This window comes from Lissotriton vulgaris, chromosome 4_1 (assembly GCF_964263255.1).
Source record: "Lissotriton vulgaris chromosome 4_1, aLisVul1.2, whole genome shotgun sequence".
Classification (NCBI taxonomy): Eukaryota; Metazoa; Chordata; class Amphibia; order Caudata; family Salamandridae; genus Lissotriton; species Lissotriton vulgaris.
The window spans coordinates 1,535,672,543-1,535,690,698 of record NC_141691.1 but is presented as its reverse complement, the minus strand read 5'-3'; positions in this window follow the sequence as shown (position 1 = coordinate 1,535,690,698).

Here is an 18,156-nt window from a genome sequence, read left to right as displayed (position 1 = left end):
AACCACTCTTGATGCTGAATAATTCTGTCCCACTCTTGTTTCAGAAGGTGTGTCTCTTGTAAAATTATAACTTTGCTATTTATAATTTTAAAATATTCCAAGATTTCCTCCCTTCTCTTCTTTTATCTGAGGCCATTCACGTTCCAAGACATGATATTCAATTTATTATTTGCCATTTCTTTCCTTTTTTTCCCCCTCATTTGTCAATATGCAAGAACATATCCATTTGTACTGGGACAGGGGAACCAGGTCTCTCCGTAGGGAGGAGATGTTATAAAACATCCCGGGTTTTTAGGAGTGATATCCCCCCGCCCGGTCAAAAGGACTAACTTCACTGAAACAGGCAATTAGAATAATGTCTCTGACACAGAAAAGGCAAAACCTGTGAAGCATATTACTAATCATAGGACCAAATAATTAGAGAGAGGGAAGTAACCGAAAAGCAACAGAAAGCAACAAAAAGCAAAAGAACCAAAATCCGAGAATAAATTCTAAATAATAATAAACATCTATCAAATTGGGAATCTGAGACTTATCACATTTCTATATGCTTCTATGCATATATCCCATAAATCACAACATTTTGTTTTCTTACTTAACCTAGTAGCTCGTTTGAGAGTTGCCACCCTTTGTACTGAATGAATCCATTCTACCTCTGTGGGGGAACATGGAAGTATCCATTTAATACACAATTCCCTTCTTGCCAGCAATATTAAAACAAAAATCATGTTTTTTGTAGGTTAGTAAAATTGCCCTTATCTGCCGCTCCCGTTAAAACCGCAAAAATACCAATATCCAAGCTCACCTCTAGTTCTTGACCTAAGACCTCTGATGCAATCTTATCCACTTTCTCCCAGAAGGATTGGATCGAGGGACACTGCCAGAACATACGTGCTTCATTTGCATTATCTTTACCGCATTTGGAGCATTTTCTTACTGTCCGGCTTCCCATCTTCGATAACCTCCGAGGTGTCTAATATGTCTTATGGATAGTAAAGAGATATTCTTTTCTTAGTGGGGCAGATCTCATGTAGTGACATAAATAAGCCATAGATATTTGCCATAATAATTCATGATCCTTATCCGGCAGTTCCCTCTTCCAGTATTCCATCAATGAATTCTGAGGCCCTTCTTCTGCCTGAATAAACAGCCACTACCACTCTCCAATTTCTTTCTGTAGTTTGGGTCGTAGTTTTATCCTAGGTTCGGCCTCAGAGTTACCCTCACCCCTTTCAGCCAGTGTATTTGCCCAGCTGGCTAGTTGATAATATTTAAATTTTGAGACAGAGTTATTGGAAGCCTCTGACACTCTCTGCTATGAAATTAATTTAGAGTTTTCCAGCAGATGACCCCGATAGTTGATCCCACTCTCTCGTAGTGGGATTGCTAATGAGTCCAAAAGACAGGCCGGTGTGCCTGGAGAGTCCCAAATAGGAGCGAAGTCACAGTAGTATGGTATTTACAATGTAAGTCTTATGTAGTACCAGATCTTGGCTGCATTCTGAAGGATTTTTAGTTTGACTTTTTTTTTTAAATGTAGGGTGGCCAAACTTGAAGAGAAACAATTCTGATTGAACTTGAGAATCCTTTACTAGAGCTTTTAAAGAGGGGGCTAAGGTGGAGCTATCCTTTAAAAGCTGACAAAAGTCCTATGGTTTAAAGGCTCAATAGTATTGGTATAGATCTGGGGTGGCTATACCACCATGCTCTTTCTTCCGGCGTAGTTTCTTTAGGGCAATTCTGGGATATTTATTTCCCCAGATGAAACTGGTGAACTCTACTTGTATTTTTTTTAATTCTAGAGGGATATTGTTAAAAAGAAAAGAAAAGAAAACTTTGGAAGCCTCAACATCTTTAACAAATTAGATCTGCCAAGAAAGGACAGTGGCAGCGCTCCCCAAGCCTGCAGTTGTTTTCTAACTGATACAACTAACTTATCAAATTTGCTCTGAGCTTTTCCAGATTATGAACGATTTGTACTCCCAAATATTGTATTTCTTGCCTTATCAAGTTGCTACAGTGTTGTGTATTCCATTGCATCAATTCAGTTTTTTGATGATTTATAGAATAACCAGATATACTTGCAAAATGATCTAATGTTTCCCAAATAGCAGAGAGAAAGTTGGTAAAATCACCCGTAAAGATCATTAAATCATCGGCATATAGACCAATTTTTTTTTACCATCCATTACAAGTAAAAGGTTGAATATTTTGGTTTGCCCTTAATTTGAAAGCCAGGGGCTCGATTTAAATATTGAAAAGAAGGGGGGAGAGGGGACAACCCTGTCTAGTCCCTCTATCAATCTTTATTGGTTTAGACAGATTCTCATTTACTAACACGTTTGCCAATACATTTTTATACCCTTCTTTAATTGCTGTTAAAAAAAATTCTCCATAGATAAGGCATTCTATTGTTTTACACAAAAATGCCCAGCTAACCTTGTCGAAGGCCTTAGCAGCGTCTAGTGTCATCACTGTAAGGGGATTCCCACTCAACTTCGCCAGGTCTATGGTTGCAATTAGTTCATGAGTTAACTCATGATTTGCCTCCCTCTTATAAAACCTTTTTGGTCGGTATGAATTAAAGATCCCTTCACCTTATCCAATCTTTTTGTTAAAGCTTGAGTGAAAATTTTGTAGTCACTGTTAAGGAGAGAAATTGGTCTGTATGATTCGCATGCCCTCAGATTTTTACTTGGTTTTAAAAGTATAGTTATAGTGGCCATATCCCAAGACAACGGGAGATTCTGTCTATCCAAAAAAACAGATTTTAACAACCATAGTAGTATCGGGGCAAATTCCTCTTTAAGCAAAATATAGATCTCATTTGGGTGAGCATCCGGACCCGCAGCTCTCCCCTTTTTTAAGCCCCTTATGATAAGAACAATCTAATCAAGACTAAAAGGACTATTTAGTCTCCCTTTTTGCAATTCTTGCAAAGAAGGAGGTTTCTTTCCTTTACCATTGCAATAAAGATCACGTTACTTCCCAAGTTTGAGAGTTAGGACCTTGTCTTCCAATGTATATTGCATGATGGACAACATTATTTTTTTCCTGTAGGCTTCCACACCTCGTGTACGTATTTATGCTGCGGGGAACCCTGCCTGCTTCTGTTGGGCAGATCTGATTTGCCCTCTTCGAGAGTCACCCACTCTGAGGCGAAATCTATTTATTTCCTATTTCCCCTAAACTCTCATTATTTATGTGCTGATTTTAACTGATCTATAAGTTTTACAACCTCATTAGGCTCCTGAGTATTATATATTTCATTCCTCCACATGATTTTAAGTGAGGCCGGGAATCTCATCTGGACTGTTGCACCCAGAGACCTGAGTTCTTGCATATGGTTCCCAAGTTCCCATTGCCTGTCCTGTTTAGCTCTTGATATATCAGAATGAATTCTAAACTTGTATTCTCCTTTGGTGAATGCACCAGCTTTCAGGGCTTCACTCAATATCTTCTTGTTGAATGTATAGATTTTAATATTGACTAGGATTCTCCTCTGGTTTTTCTGGGCTTCCCTAGTTTGAAGGGATCTCTATGAACTCTGAATGTCCTGTTCTAGTGTATTAACCTCCATTCCAGGGATGAAGTCCTTCAAAAGGTTAATCACGAAATTCTTGATATTTTGTCCTTCCTCTCCTTCTGGTATATTTAGGATTAGGAGATTGTTGCGTCTTGCATTATTCTCTAATGACTCCATTTTATCTCGAAGCTCCCTCTCATCTGCTCTCAAAGTGATTTAAAAGGTTAGTATGCTATATTCTAAGCAACTGTTTAGACATTTTAGTTTGAATGAAAAAGCCCCCTAAACACAGTTTATTTTACTTATTTTGCATAAATACTATTTCCCTCATTGTGTTTTGTACTGATCCCATAGACCCTGGGTCTCAGGTTAATCCTGTGGTTTTTTATTCAAATTGTGGCAAGGTACCTCTCCATCCAAAGGGATGATACTAATTGGCAGAATTTCCATACATCATGGGTCAGTAAAACAGTTCTTTTTAATATGTTATCTTTTGTGCCATCTCACAATTATTTGAATGCCTGTGTATAGGAGGTTGGGTAATTTCCACTTCCAGAGCAGCATCAGCAAGGTCTTATGAACCCCTTCCACGTCAGCATAGCACACATCAACTACTGAATTCTGCTATAGTCTAATTTCAAAGAATTGCATAAGCCATCCCAGATTTCTATAGCGAAAGAATAGGGACAGGTCCATACTGTATTGCAGATTTTTCTGTGGAAGATGCAGATTCCTATTTCCCGACAATTTCTTAGTTCTCCAAAGATTAAAAATGTATTTCAGAGCTTTACTCTTTTAGAAATTACCTGTAGATTTTCTCTCGTTGCTTGAATTTCCAGATTGACAGAAAATGTGTTAAGATAACAGAAAGAAAAGAGAAGTGAATGGGGTCAAGTGGGTGAAGCCACACAGTCAGCTATTACCAGAAAGTAGCATATCTGCAGACATTGAGTGAGGTTCTAATTAATTTTAAATGCAGCTCTGCTAAGCTGGAGGCTATGCTGAGTAGTGGGCACCTGAAGATGCCTAGCAATGGTGCAGTGGGCCCTAATACAAGCAAGGACTTCCCTGCCCTTACTGGTTTTGTAATATAAGTTGGGTATGTGGGTCATACAAAACATCCCTTGTGCCGTCTCTCTGGCTACACTAATAAGAACAGCACTTCTGAACAGTCTGCAGAGAAGCCACCCAGGTCAAGACATTTAGGCCAGCGACTGTTGTCTACTGTAACTGAATGTAACATACACAAGTGTTATAGTAGATATACAAATATGTAAAGAGACGTCTGATGAAAGGTGCTTGATAGTGTGGATACCATGCCATAAAGCTATAGATTGTGTGTAGAAGAGATACATTTGCAAGGCTGCACTAGGAAGCAATAGCACCAGGTGTTAAGGGATATTGGATTACCCCTTTTAAGGTTTCGCCTGCACACTGCTTGCAGAATCTCTTATAAATTAAAAAAATAATTCAAAGAGGCTTACAGCCCGCTCATTATTAACCATTTGTTGCCTGCAGTATCCTTCTCATTTCCTTGCCTTTTATTGGTCAGTGTCACACAGGCACCTCTCGGTTTCACTTTCTATTGTGTGTCGGTCATGCCGTAGAGCATGGACCAAGTACAGCTTCCAATCTTCAGCCAATGTCCTTTGATAAAGCAGATAAACAGCTGATTCTCCAGTTGACACACACAACCGATTTTTACACCTTTTTCAGACAAAAATGACAAATGTGCACAATATGTGTTCCCTATGCATTGTGAAAAAATGAGAATTAGATCATGAAAAGATTTAGTTACTGCATCATAAAACCATGCAGAAGAGAACAGAGTAGACAACATTGCACGTTGAATAACCTAGATTCATGTTAACTAAAGTACAATGGTGTATTCTTCAACGTGGAATAGAAATATGAATGTGATGACTCACCTTAACCATCCTCCTTTAAATAATGATCTGTGTGAAGAATTTATGAAACTAATGTAATTAAGATGACATTATGTGTATATTTTAGGAGTCTCATATTTGAACTCCATGTTTAGTCAACATGAAATTGTGCACTAAGTGGTGAAGGAGAGAAAGAAGCTGCATGGTTATATAATTCCAAATTCTTAAAAACGTCTGCAGAATAATCTTGATACATGTACTAATGAAAGTTACTAAAACGATTTTGTTTCCTTAGATTTTAAAATAATTTTACATGTTTCTACTTTGGCAATGTAGTAATGTGTCACAGATACACATGTTGATTGCAAAGAATCTAAGATGCTACAGGAATGAAATTAATTGGAAAACCTTATGTAAATTATTTAAATACCCTACATGAAATGCATATTTACATTATTTTATATTGTGTATTCCTGAACAAAATTCAATTTAGACCTTCATTTTCTTTCTATTGCTTATTTCCGTTGTCATGGAAAAATTCTGCTGACTTGAAATGTGAGGTGAAACTATGTGTTACACAGAGAGTTTCCATGCTCATGCTATGACTACTTGATAATAAATTGTTATATTAAGAACATCTGTCGTGAGAAACTGTTCTCTTGAACTTCCTCATGAGCTGTTTCTAAAGGACTATTGTTGGCATTTTGCTTTTTTGAATGGTTTGACAGCTTACATGATGATCACCACCTATTTCTCATGAAATGTGTCTTCTTTATGCCGCATGATGATCAACCTATACGAACAGACCAATGGACTGAGTGGTCTGACTAGATGAGGTGACCCAGGGAGGTGTCACCCCTGGAACTTGAAAACCTTTTTCATACTTTGTAATGATGAGAACTAGGCCACTTTTTTGCCACCTTTCACCACTTTTACCACTTTTGTCATTGATGCCATTTTGCGTGTAACAAGAGGGAGAGAGAGGACTAGTTAGCTAGTCCAAGTCCCCGAGGGTTTATATGTGATTAAACAAAGAGGACTAGCTTAAGGTGACCAAAATGTTACAGTACTCAAATTAGTTCTGTCACGGGCACCTTGTTGGTGTATTCATGAAGCCCTCACCCACCAACCTAGTTGGTGGCATGCTTCATCATCGGGCCCACCCAGTGACACCTAGTATGTCCCGGGTGTGCTACGACGCCTGATTACAGCGGAGCTGGTATATTGCTGAGAGTGCAGTGAGGTTGGGTGAGTTGTGATTTAAAACGGCTTGGTGGTGGTCCCAGTACCCGAGGGTAAATTACATTTTAATAACTGGGCCGTCACCAGCGGTTAAAAGTAAGGCTACAGGATGCGTGAGGGTGGCGAGTTACTGCCCCCTGCGTCCTTCAGATGGTCGACATGTTTCAGCCAGTGCCTTAGAGTATTCTGGTTTTCCTCAGGACCGTTTTTTAAAAAGGTGTGGTGTGATTAAACAGACTTAGTGTTGTGGTACAGACTATGTGATACTCACTAAGGCGTTTTTCTATATCTGAGAGGGGGATTCTACCGGAGAACGACGGCGGGACAACAGGTACAAGGCAGGCACTGACCAGAAAGACTGGTCATCCCCTTACCGCTTCCCTCCAGGAAGCCTTGGCTAATAACCCAAAGCGTATGCATGAGAAGGGAATCCCCCTCTCACATATAGAAAAATGCCTTAGTGAGTGTATCACATAGTCTGTACCACAACACTAAGTCTGTTTTATCACACCACACCTTTTTAAAAAACGGTCCTGAGGAAAGCCAGAATACTCTAAGGCACTGGCTGAAACATGTCGACCATCTGAAGGACGCAGGGGGCAGTAACTCGCCACCCTCACGCGTCCTGTAGCCTTACTTTTAACCGCTGGTGACGGCCCAGTTATTAAAATTTAATTTACCCTCGGGTACTGGGACCACCACCAAGCCGTTTTAAATCACAACTCACCCAACCTCACTGCACTCTCAGCAATATACCAGCTCCGCTGTAATCAGGCGTCGTAGCACACCCGGGACATACTAGGTGTCACTGGGTGGGCCCGATGATGAAGCATGCCACCAACTAGGTTGGTGGGTGAGGGCTTCATGAATACACCAACAAGGTGCCCGTGACAGAACTAATTTGAGTACTGTAACACTTTGGTCAACCTAAGCTAGTCCTCTTTGTTTAATCACATTGATGCCATTTTGCCATGGAAGACTTTGTTCCATTGCGGACACTCCTGGCTAACGCATATGCTGTGTGCATTATTTTTTTTTTATTTTTTTTATTTGTGGAACTTTCTGAGGCAAGTTATACACAAATCCCACATGACCCTCCCCCCCCCCACCCACCAATTGTACAGCACATCAATATGGCATCCGACACCTATCCGCACATTTTCCAATGATTACACAGCCATTTAGCCAACAACCCAGTAAGTAGGGCAGGCGGCGTTAGAAGCGCGTGTTGATGCATACACATGCAGAGCAGGCAACGCAAGGAAACAGCAGTATCAAGACTCTTGGCCCAGGCACTCAAATCAGGATATTACTCAATGGCCCAGGTGCACGGGTCACTGCACCCCACCCACTCAGATCGCCTGAGGTTCTGCGTCCGAGTTATTTTCCTCCCTAGCCGCCAAGTAGGTTTGGTAAAGCCCCCAGAAGATCTTGGGTCTGCTGGTAGGAGAGAGGAGTTCACTAGAATTCTTGGACTGCGTGCAGCAATACATCATATCATGTGCCCATCTCTTAGGTGTCGGCTTCGGTCCTCTCATCCAGCAGCATGCTACTACTCTGCGCGCAATTAAAAAACCCATGTCAGCTAGCCTACTGACTGCTCTCGGTAACTTCTTGGTGTACCCTATCAGAGCTATCATAGGGTCTGATTTCAGCGAAAACCTTGACCCAAAAGTCATGTATACCCGGGCATTACCACGCAAGGTGTATGAAGTCGGCATTAGGAGAATGACACCTCTCGCATTCCGCTGTGGTTCTAAGACCATACCTAAAAAGCCTAGCCGTTGTATAATATATCCTATTGAGGAATTTGAAGTGGACCAGCCTGTGCAGTCCGTTCAGGGAAATCTTCCTGGTGCTGGTTCAGCAGTAGGACCAAGTGTCATCGTCTAGCACCGTCTGTAAATCCAACTGCCACGCCAGCCGTGCTTTGGTGTATGTGTTTTCTCTGTGGGACTGTGACAGGGAATATAAATGAGAGAGCAATTTCTGTGGAGTTGTGACCTTAATGACATACGTGAGTTCTTTCACCTCGGGCGGTTCAGCCATGTCCCCCCCTAAAAGGTCAGCAAGAGCATGGCATACCCTGAAGTATTGGAATCGCGTCAATGACGACAGCGCTTCCAGTCCGACTATCACCTGTTCCCAAGTCTTAACCACTCCATCCCTGAACAGATCTCCCGCCTTCTTGATCCCGAGCTTCCGCATAGCAGCTGGCACCCCTTTCTCGCGAAGTGGAGGCAGCCAACGGGTCCAGTCAATGGGCATAATAGGGGAGTACAGCAATGCACCATTTTGCCCCTGTAAGAGGTTGTGCCACGCGTGATTCGTGGCAGTCAGTAAATCTAGAGTTCCCGTCCGACGATCGGTTGGTTTAAAAATCGTATGTGGGAGGAAGAGCGGTCGGGCAAACAGGCTCTCCATTTTCACATGTGGTATGTCTCGGCTCCCATGTATCCAAGTGTGTAGGTGAGCGGCCTGCGCCACTCTATAATATAGCTCTAGGTCCAGCGCGCTGAGACCTCCCATACTGTAAGGCAGTGTGAGAAGCGACCATTTCGCCCTGCGCTGTCCGCCCGCCCACGCGAGCCTCGTCTGCTCCTGTTGCAGCCGCTGGAAGAACGTTTTGGGAAGCACCATCGGGATGGTCATAAATAAAAATAAGAATCTGGGGAGCACAACCATTTTCATGATGGCAATCCCCCCAAAAGAGAGAGCGGGAGCTTGCACCAGGCGGTCACGTCATCCTCCAACTAGCTGAAGGCAGTTCCATAATTGGCTCTAAATAAGATCTCCGGGTCCGTGTGCAGGTGAACCCCCAGGTGTCCGTGGTCCAAGTGAGCGGGTATTTCATGGTCATAGGTTGAGTGATAGGAGTCAGAGGGAATGCCAGTGACTTCGACCAGTTTACTCGCAGACCTGATAATGCGCCAAAGCGAACTACTTCCCTGAGGACCGATGACAAGTTGTTGTCTGGGTCTCGGACGTATAGCAGTGTATCGTCCGGGTACATTGACACCACTATCTTGTAGTTCGGGAAAACATATGCCTTTGTTACCATGGTATTCCCGTAGGGTGCAAGCCAGAGGCTCAGCCACCAATGCATACAGCAGAGGCGAGAGTGGGCATCCCTGTCTGGTGTCTCTAGTGATCGGGAATGAGTCCGTCACCAAATCATTCATTCTGATTCTAGCACGTGGCAGATAGTACAGAGCTCCTATCATTTGTAGAAAAGGCTGTCCCAGACCCATGCGCTGCAGCACCTTTCTCATAGATGTCCATTCCACTGAGTCAAAGGCTTTCTCCATATCAAGGAAGACTGCCAGCGCTTTCCTGTCTTGTCGGGTATGTTGTATCGTACCTAAGACAGTTCGAATATTATACGTCAGGTTCCTGCTTGGAATGAAGCCCGCCTGTTCCGGGGCAATGAATTGGGGCGCCAGGAGAGCCAGCCGAGTGGCCAAAACCTTAGCGAACAGTTTTGCGTCCACATTCATCACGGACAGGGGTCTGTATGAACTACAGTCCTCCCTCGGCTTGCCCGGTTTCAGGATCGTCACTAGAAGCCCCTCTCTCATCGATTCCGGCATGCTGCCCTCAACACAAATATCGTCAAAGAGGGCTGTCAGATGCGGAATCAGTTGTTCTTTAAAGGCTTTATAGAAGCCCGCCGTCAGGCCATCCGCTCCCGGAGCGCTTCCCGACTTCATATTCGTCAGAGCTTCGGATATTTCATCTTTTTCTATTGGGTGCATGAGAATTTCCCTGTCTGTGTTAGATAACATGGGAATGTCAATATGGCCAAGGTAATCCTCAATGTCATCTTCAGGGTCCCCACCCTTCGTCGAGTAAAGGTCAGCGTAGTAAGTTTTAAACACATTTTCTATGTCAACTGGGTCTGTGAGGGCCTCACTCGTAGCTGATTTTACCTCTGTAATTTGTTGGCGTTTCCTCCCGCCCCCAATAATCCTGGCCAGCAGCGCACTGGGTCTATCGCGCTCTCCGTACACTCTAGCTGTGGCATACTTTACCATGTGCTTGACTTCTCTATCTGCTTCGTCATGGTATTCTGCAAGTAACGTTTTAATTTCCTCGCTCACCTCTCCATCAGCATGTTCTCTCTGCCTCCCTTTCAGGGCTTCTAGCTGTTTCTCAAGGTCTGCTAGTCGCGTCCGAATAGATTTCAGTACACCTGAGTGCTTGGACATCGCAACCCCTCGTATATATACCTTGAATGCCTCCCAGACAGTCTGAAAGCTCTCTACCGAGCCAATATTAGTGTCAAAGAACACCTCTATAGCCTCAACCAGCTCACCCCTGAACACCGGATCCAATAGAGAGTATGGCGGAAATCGCCAAGTAAAGGGCGGGAAAGCCTTGCCTTGAATCTCCATCTCCAAGAGTACGGGCGAGTGGTCCGAGAGCATCCTGGGGAGAACACTACACTTCCTAATCAAGCCTAATCTGGAATCAGGGACCAACCAATAATCAATCCTGGTGTGTATGTCGTGGTACGCAGAGTAGTGGGTATAGCCTCCCTGTTGTGGATTGCATGATCGCCAAGCATCCTTTAGACCCAGGCACGTCATAATGCCCTGTAGCTCAACTGCTGCCGCAGCTGGCTTACGATGCGGGCCAGCAGACCTATCCAGGATAGGGTCCAGGGTGAGGTTCATATCTCCCCCCACCAAAGGTTGTTAGAGTTATAATATCGGAGTTTGCTCGCTAAAGCCTGGTAAAAGTCGGAGGAGTCAAAGTTGGGACCGTAGGTGTTTACATTGACCAAGGACACGCCCAGTCCAGTACATCTAGAGATTACATATCTGCCCTCCGAGTCTGCCTCTAGAGTTTGTTGTGCCAGCTTGGATTTTGGATTTACCCATGTCAGGACACCCCTGGCGTGTGTAGTAAAGCCTGCAACCGCCACATTGCCTTCTAGTCCCCTACAGTGTAGCATCTTACTATCAATAGGGAGGTGAGTCTCCTGAATCAAGGCTTAGCACTTTCCGCACTTTTTTGTGGTCATTAAGACCCCGCACATTCCCCGTGAGCACCCTAAGTCTGGGAGTGCGTGTACTTTCTATGTTATCCGCCATCGCCTTGGATACTCTTCAATAGCACCCGCGGAATCGAGGTGTGTTGTGCGGCCGCGCAGTGTGTCGCGTGTCCCAGTCCAGTACATCTAGAGATTACATATCTGCCCTCCGAGTCTGCCTCTAGAGTTTGTTGTGCCAGCTTGGATTTTGGATTTACACATGTCAGGACACCCCTGGCGTGTGTAGTAAAGCCTGCAACCGCCACATTGCCTTCTAGTCCCCTACAGTGTAGCATCTTACTATCAATAGGGAGGTGAGTCTCCTGAATCAAGGCTTAGCACTTTCCGCACTTTCCGCACTTTTTTGTGGTCATTAAGACCCCGCACATTCCCCGTGAGCTCCCTAAGTCTGGGAGTGCGTGTACTTTCTATGTTATCCGCCATCGCCTTGGATACTTTTCAATAGCACGCGCGGAATCGAGGTGTGTCGTGCGGCCGCGCAGTGTGTCGCGTGTGCCCCAAGCGTGCTCTGTGCTGCAGTGAATGGTGCATAAACCTGGGTGCCCGGAACTCAGTGCATCTGCCTTAGTACAGTAAAGTTTCTCCCTACCCATTACTCTACCTCCCCCCACTCACAGCAGACCAACCCCAACTCGGCCTAGCATGTAGAAATTTCCCCCTCAAACATACCTTCATATCCCAAATAGGCCTCCGTGAAGGCCATTAGTGCTTACAGCGCTCGGGCAGAGGTAGCCTGAAGAAACAAGTAACAGTTATAGTCAAACGTGTACCTCATTATCGCCCCTAGCATCATCACCCCATCTGTGTCTTTAACGGGAGCCTGAAATTAGCCAGTACGCCCCTCAAGGCAACCCCCCACTTCGGAGCATCCAGCCTCCCCGCAAGCGACCAGTCAGGGCTCATGACCAAAATGCACAAAATGAAGGATCCCACAAATTACCCGTTAATGTCTATCCCTCGTCGATCCATGTTAGAAGATATAATGGAAAGGTCTCAGGTTGTTCGATCACTCGTGGGCACCCTGGAACCTCCCAGCACATTACATTCGAGCGAGGGGGGGTCTAGACAAAAGGATCTCAGGACCCCTGCAAAGTTCTGACCTCACCACAGTTCCACCAGGAGCTAGACCCGCTTATGAGGCCGCAATCCTAGTCCTGGTCTTCCAGATGGCTGTCAGTCTCCTGTTCCCCATTGCAGCTTCTGGGGCTGCTTCTTTGTTCCTTGGACCACTCCTTCAGTATCTTTTGGAGGGCTTTCGGGTCAGTGAAGATGTGGGAATGCCCTTGTCGGTTGATCCTTAGTTTCGCCGGATACAACATGGCGTAATCAAGTCCCAGGTCGCGGAGTTGTTGTTTATGCGGAGCGAAGTGCCGACGCTCCTCCTGTACTTTCGCTGTGAAGTCCGGGTATAAGGAGATGGCTGCACCTTCGAACTGTAGCTTCCCCTTCTCACGAGCAATCCGCAGAGCTGTGTCTCTGTCTCTATAGTTTAAGAGTTTTGCAATAATTGGCCACGGGGGAGCCCCCGGGCAAGGGCGGGGCACAGCGAGCGGTGTGCTCTCTCCACAATGAACATGGGCGAGAAGACGTCATCTCCCAGTAGTGTGGTCAGCAGCTTTTCCACAAATAGCTCAATTTTCCCGGTTTGCATTGTCTCCGCAACTCCCGTAATACGTATATTCGAGCGCCTAGAGCGGGCTTCCAAATCTTCTGACCTGTCTTGTATAACCTGGAGCAGCTTGCCGATTTGTTTGCGGTCTTTGTCCAGTTCCATCTGCGCCTCCTCAACTTCGGTGAGGCGTCTCTCCGACATATCCAGGCGTTCCGCATGCTTGTCGACTCTCTCCGACATACGGTCCATGCGGTATGTGAGGGCATCAATCTTTGAACCTATCAACGCCATGTTGTCCTGTAGGCCCTTCTCCATTGTAACCAGCAGTTCTTTAATATCCGAGTAAATCGAGCCCTCCGGACTCCCGCTCCGCTGCGCCGGCTCAGGCTCCCTAGACTCCGTCGCTGTTCAAAAGTGAGTTTAGTCTGAGTCCTGTCTCCTTTCCCCATGCTGGTAGGTAAGGGCGCAAAAGCACAGGGCAACACAGCTTGCAACCAGAGGGAGGCTGCGGTACAATAATCCAGCCAACAACTGCCCGCCTGACTACGCTACTCCTTCTTGTTGGGTCTCAGCCTCTCATTCCTTCAGGAGCGCCTGGTCTGCCCTGTTGTACCTTGCAGTGAGAAGCGTATGATTACCCATCCGGGTCCCACCCCGATAACCGGTGGCAACTTCCCCGTAGTCCGTTCAAGAGGTAAGGGAGGTGGGGGGGGTCAGCAGTGGACAGTAGAGTAAATTTCCGGGCTGCTTCAACTGTGTGCTCAGAGATCAGGAGCCTCGTTGTTGGTATCCGGGCACACCAGGCTCGCCCTTTACACGTGTCTCTCTGCTGCACTTACCAGCATGTACCCCGCATAGTCGGATATCAGGTCTCCGTCAGGCCAGCATCGGATGGAACCGTCGCCGCAAGCGCAGGCTCAGCTCCGCCCGTCGGCAGCATCGGGTGGTGAGAGGGCCAAAGACCGGTAGCGCCAGGGCCCACAGATGCTCCGCACGTGTCGGCAACAGTTGAGGATCAAATGACAGTCTCATGCATCCCAGCAGCCACTGAGAGTCTCCGCTGCTATCGGGGAGTGTATACCTCCCCCAGGGTTCCGTTTCTCCCTCAGGTTGTTTCAGGAGGTCCGGTCCCTCCGAGCCGAAGTCCGCCGGTCTGGCCGCACGTCGGGTGACGCACGCCGGGGAGTGAGCAGGACCAGCCCGCGGCCTTGCGGCCTAGTTCGCCGGGTTGTCTGCCTGCTCGCCTCCCCCTCCCAGGCGGACAGGGAGCAGCAATAATCTCTGTCGCTGGTGTTTGTGATCTCCGGGAGTCACACAGCGTCTTCGACGGCTCTCAGGCTCCACTTTACCAGGATAAATTGCGGATTGTTAGGGTGATGGCGCAGAGCTCCTCTTTCAAGGGGCCGCCATCGGCGCTGGCTAGCTCCGCCCCCCGCTCGCTGTGTGCATTATTCCCGGAGTTCTTTGCCTCTTGTGAGAGAGTGAGAGCCTTTGAGCTGAAAAGATTCATGTCCTTTTCTGAACATTTCTGCTAAACTTTGATAATTAAAGGGCCAAAAGAGGCTAACTTGATTATTCTGCACTCCTAAATTTAAATGTCTGATATTAATGTACTTACCTTTTGATTTACTGATAAAATCTAACCATCCGTAAATCCTGTTTCTGTCTCTCTCTGACTTTTCTCCAGTTACTTTTTGTGCGTTCCAATCTGAGCATTAAGGAGAGATGGGAATTCGAATTGGGAGATCTCTGGATAACAGATACTAATGTTACTATTTTGCATACTTTTAACAGAACTATTGATTTGCATGATTCTAGTCCGACTGCATTTTTCCAGCAGATTTGGTCTAGCTGTGATAATTCTATATTTGTTTAGCCTAGTCTTGAGAGTCAGATACATTAATTTAATTACCAGTTTGTAGGTCAGTTACAAATTTTTGGTCCTCATTGGATTTGGCCCCCCTATATCTGACCCCTCTTGGCATGGTTAAAAGATCCATTGTAGGACCTAGTAGATGACTCTGAGGTGTAGTGTAAAGAGATCCAGTAAGTAAAGTAAATGGGCCTTGTGGCGCTACTGCAGTTAAATCTGGTAGCATTTTGGAGGGTTTATCTGTCTGGTGAAGTTAAGATATAGGGGGGTCCCTACTGAGATCCCTAACAAAATTCCCTGTCCAAAGGTTGTCCACCTCAGTCTAAGTTCAAAGCAAATGCCCAGTTGAAGGACATCGAGTTCTGGTACCAACAGAGGAGTGCGATGAAGACGGTTCAAAGCAGTGGCGTAAGTATAAATAGCGGTGCACGTTGTCAATGCTCAAAACATAGATTGCAGTGTTGTGAAATGGCTGCGTGAGGTTATGCAAAGTAGTTGGAGTTCATGTTTGAGTGATGCGCTTTCAGAATAAAAGTTAAAATAGTTTTTGGGTGTGTCGTGACCTAAGATCCTGGAATACACACCTATGGGTGGTCTCAGTGTGGCATATGGTGAGTAAGTTGTCTGCTCTGTTTCGAAGGTGCTGTTCGCTAACATTATCAGCAGTACCACTAAGAGAAGGGAAATTTATTTGTGTGACTGAGGGTTATGGTTGTTACAATTGTTTTCAGTGCACAAGGAACATTTTGCATCAGCCTGAGTGAGATTGCGCTGGTCTAGGTCTCATTTGATGTGTATGTGAAGGTAGATTGGATCATTGTAGTTGGTTAAGATTTCTTATTGGAAAATGATCTATTAATTCCTTTGTGGAGCAGACAGAGGATTTTTTATTTTTAAAAAGGGCTTGCATTGTGTAAATTTTGACAAGAGACAATGCGCTTGAAGGATTATAAAGGAAGGGTAGCCACTGCGAGGAGGGAGATTGATGTCATAGAGTACCGCGCTGGTATTGGTCGGTTGGTGTAACACCGCGCTGTGATAGGGTGACTACGTCACTGTGTACCACGCTGGTATAAGCTGTACAGGGAATAAACAAGGAAATGCAGGAGATTTCGATCAAAGGAGAATTATTTGTGGAGGACAACCTTTTAAATTTAGAGAAAAAATTAAAATTCTGAGACATTTGAAGAATTTGATGCAGGAGGATACACCTATACCCACACGGGGAGGGGTGCCTATACCACCTAAGGTTACACCAGCATTGCATATGTCCCAAGAGATAGGATATAACACATGCAAAAGGCTTAAAAATTGGATGAAGTACACTAAAAATGATGGGCCATTAGCTTTCCCTCAATATGGATAATTTAATATGAGAATTCTTGAACATTTGAGGAGTCAATAATACAAGATTAAGCTACCTCCTAGCCATGCAACTTGAGGCACATAGTGAATGAGAACATGAAGCTTTTCAGAAGGGGAAACAAAAATGCTAGAGAAGATACAATAATACTTTAAATCAATGTTTTGGGGCTGATGGGATGCTCAACAGAGAGCTTGGAGAGCAGTTATAGCAGAGTTGAAATCACTAGATTTGGCTGAATGTAGTGATCATGAATTTGATGAGGAATTTCTGAATGAGTTGCTATTGAATCATCAACCACCTTACAATTAAGACTAATCCCAGAGTTTAACAAACTCTTGTTCTGGGGTATTTTCTGATGCACCTGCTGTGCCAATTGATCCAGTTCCAGACACTTGTTTTACAGCCGTGCGTGGCAATGCCTAGATACTTGATGAAAACAACCAGGCGGTTTTAAATGCACCAGACACATTGACTGTTCCAGTGACTATAGGTCCAGTTGTTACTCTATATCAGTCTGGGAATAGAGGGAAAAGTGCACATTCATTAGCTGTTCCTACTGGGATAAATGGGTCATGTTTTACCTCTGCAGCTGTGAGTCCACCACACTCAGAAACCTTTAATCCCAACTCCAGCTGACGTACCACATAGAGCCAGCATAGGTTCAAGTATACATTCCACTCAATTAAACTCTTCCAGTGGAAGGACAGGACAGACCCAAACCTTTTATATACCCAAGAAGGGTATGGTAACTCCACCGAGGGTAAAACAGAATGTTTCATGAGACTTTCTCCAGACAAGAAAGCCTGATTCTGACGTGTCCCTTCTGCACTCACACCTATTGCTAGAGCAGAAGGTCAGGATGATGACTTGCTAGGGAATACTGCAGAAGGGCAGACAGGTCCAACGTCAAAATAAATTGATTATTGCCTTTAAAGCATAGCTACTTCTGTTAATGACACTGGTGCAGGAGCTAAAGAAAGGACTGTTTCAGGGACAAAATTGTACAGGCCCCTTGATGTTGCAAGGCTCAAGGTGGAATTGGAAGAAATGATAATAGGGACCATAAGACCTGCTAGGATAGTCACATATCAGGATGATGAATTACAGTTTGTCTGTAAAGACATTTCCAGATGCACTCGAAATATACATATAAAGTTATCTGAGTTGGTACAAAAATATTGGGTAGATGTACAATGGTCAAAAACATTGCAAAAATCATACAGAATAGATTTTGGCAACAAGGACATCAAACACATGACCTACAGGAATGAGGTCACAAGTTAAAGAGTTACTGGCTATCCTCAGGAATTGGGGAGAGCTAGAAAATTGGTAAGGTCAGTGGGGCAAAAAGAAGAAACCAAAGAGGGTCACTATGACATGTTTCCGGTTATCGAGGATGATGGGAGCAAGGGAACGAGGATGCTTCCAATGTGAGAAGTGCCTGGAGGGGGATATGTGCATGTCCCTCGGACCAGACCAGACCAGACATATTGTTCTTTACAAATGATTTCCCAAAATTGAGAGAAAATCCTGTTGAATGGTACAAACAAGTTGATAGGTTTGTGAAAGTTTCAAAGGTTTGTTGAAGAATTTAG